Source organism: Tachyglossus aculeatus, chromosome X4, assembly GCF_015852505.1.
Source record: "Tachyglossus aculeatus isolate mTacAcu1 chromosome X4, mTacAcu1.pri, whole genome shotgun sequence".
NCBI lineage: Eukaryota > Metazoa > Chordata > Mammalia > Monotremata > Tachyglossidae > Tachyglossus > Tachyglossus aculeatus.
In genome coordinates, this window is record NC_052098.1 from 43,667,360 (window position 1) to 43,670,160 (window position 2,801).

A 2,801-nucleotide genomic window follows, 5' to 3' on the forward strand; every position below is an offset into this window, starting at 1 on the left:
TCAGAGGTCATGGGTGCTAATCCCGGCTCCCCCACATATCTGCTGTGTGATCTGGGGCAACTCACTTAACTTCTCTGAGCCTCATTCATTCATTCATTCAATCGTATTTATTGAGCACTTTCTGTGTGCAGAGCACTGTACTAAGTACTTGGGATGTACAAGTTGGCAATATATAGAGATGGTCTCTACCCAACAGCAGGCTCACAGTCTAGACGGGGGAGACAGACAACAAAACAAAACATATTAACAAAATAAATAGTTACCTCATCTGTAAAATGGGGATTAAGACTGTGAGCCCCACGTGGGACAATGTGATCACCTTGTATCCCCCCCAGTGCTTAGAACAGTGCTTTGCACATAGTAAGCGTTTAACAAATGCCATCATTATTATTATTATTAAGACTACTTGTGCTGTTGATAAGATTTGTAGCATAGATGCCAACTGTCCTTCTTTTCTCTTTATTACCTTTGGATTACTAAAATTGAAAGTGGCCACTTGCCTTATTCAATAAAACTAAAGGCACGTTTACTTCCCAGAGTTTAGGCTTTTCACCTGTTTCTTTATTGGGAAGTGATATTGGAAGTAGAATGGTGGTAGACCTGGGTAGTTTAGCAGTTTACCAAGATACAGTAAAATCTTTGTTATGTGGTCCTTTCCCTCATGGGAAGCTCTATAATCTTGGAATCCCTGAGTCCCCCCATAAGTGGACAAATTTGATTGACTGATTCCTTTGCAGTGAAAGAGTTTACTGTTTTTGAGTAGATATGCAGCCCCTCTGGGGATTTTGTATAAAGTCAATGCTAATCTGATTAGCAAACAGCTTCAGCTCAATTAGTGAGCTACAGATACAGGTCATCTCCAAAATCCGATCAGTAAACAGTACTTTCTTCTGGTGCCCTCTGTGTAATTCTGCTCTTTGTTAAACTGGCATATTTGATTACCCTTCCTCCCCACTACATCAAAAAAAAGGGGGGAATAACAAAACTTTTACTTAGTTAAGAGCACAAAAGGACAGTAGTAGAAAATATTTTTAATATTATATGAATATAAAATTATGAGCCTGGCATTGCTGGGTCAGACTACTGATCTATCAGATCTATCCAAATATTTGGTGTCTGACAATAGCAACAGGACATAACTTTTTCCCTCTCCATGATGCAGAGACATGGAGAAGTTTCCTAATGCAGAGAGACTGAAAATCAATCAATCAATCATATTTATAGAGCGCTTACTGTGTGAAGAGCACTGTACTAAGCGCTTGGGAAGTACAAGTTGGCAACATATAGGGACAGTCCCTACCCAACAGTGGGCTCACGGACTCATCCCCTGGAAAGACTCAGGCAGAGAGGGGACATGATTTAAGTTAAGAATCATGAAGGGTGTGGGCAAAGTGAACATAGAATTGCCATTCACCAAATCCTACAACACCAGAAGGAGGAGGACTCTTATTGAAGCTCGAAGGGTGATAGGTTACCAAAAAGCGAGAGGAAACAGTTCTTTAGAAAATGTTGCCTTTCCTGAATGGTTGGGTTTTTCTAAGTGCTCACCACTATAGAGTCTATGTATTTGTTGGATACGGAAGTGAGATGTACTAATCTTTCATTTCAAGGATCACCTCTGGAACCCTTTTTAAAGAGGAAAGTTATAATGGCAATTAGCCATTTTATCTGGTAAATTTGCTGTTTATAATACTGGGTTTCACATTTTCTCCAGAAGTTCCTCGACTTCACCGTCCAAGTTCTTCAGAATTCTCAGATGGATGCCATCTAGTCCCAGTGCTTTGTTCATATCTAGTTTATAACTTTGCCTGAGCCATCCCCTTTCAACAAGAATGCAAAAATTGATATCCAATATGCATCCAGCACCAGGTCCTGCTCACCATTCAGAACTGAAGCCAGTAATTTTTTAATGGTATTTGTTAAGCGCTATGTGCCACGGTTCTAAGTACTGGGGTCTTGTCTTATGCTGCTGAGTCGTTTCCGACCCATAGCGACACCATGGACACATCTCTCCCACAACACCCCGCTCTTCATCTGCGATCATTCAGGTAGTGGATCCGTAGAGTTTTCTTGGTTAAAAAATATGGAAGTGGTTTACCAGAGCCACCTTCCGCACAGTGAACTCGAGCCTCCACCCTCGACTCCATCCCATGCTGCTGCTGCCCAGCGTGGGTGAGTTTTGACCTGTAGCTGATGGCCTTCCACTCGCTAGCCATTGCCCAAGCTAGGAATGGAATGGGTAGGTCTCTTCCTAACTCTCCCTCCCATAGTCGAGACTGGTAGAATACTGGAAACTCTCCAGTGCGACCCTGAGAGGGGAAGCACAGGGGTAGATACAAGGTAATCAGGTTGGGCACAGCTCATGTCCCACATAGGGCTCACAGTCTTAATCCCCATTTTGCAGACGAGGGAACTAAGACACAGAGAAGTGAAGTGACTTGCCTAAGGTCACTTAGCAGACAAATGGCAAAGCAGGGATTAGAACCCAGGTCCTTTAGGTGCCCAGGCCCATGCCTTAACCATGAAGCAACAGTGCTTCAATATTGTACTGTCTCGCTGTCGACCCCCGGCTCATGTCCTCCCCCTGGCCTGGAATGTCCTCCATCCTCACATCCGCCAAGCTAGCTCTCTTCCTCCCTTCAAAGCCCTATTGAGAGCTCAACTCCTCCAGGAGGCCTTCCCAGACTGAACCCCCTTTTACCTCTCCTCCTCCCCATCCCCCCCGCCCTACCTCCTTCCCCTCCCCACAGCACCTGTCTATATGTTTGTACAGATTTATTACTCTACTTATTTTACTTGTA

The 2,801-nt window shown here is 43.8% G+C and overlaps 1 non-coding gene across 1 annotated transcript; it reads right to left on the minus strand.

The window, feature by feature from the left end:
* Positions 1–2,182: 2,182 nt before the first annotated feature.
* Positions 2,183–2,319, minus strand: LOC119948619. The gene has a single exon (XR_005457003.1). It is a non-coding gene; the product is annotated as a small nucleolar RNA SNORA7 (small nucleolar RNA).
* Between the last annotated feature and the right edge of the window lie 482 nt (positions 2,320–2,801).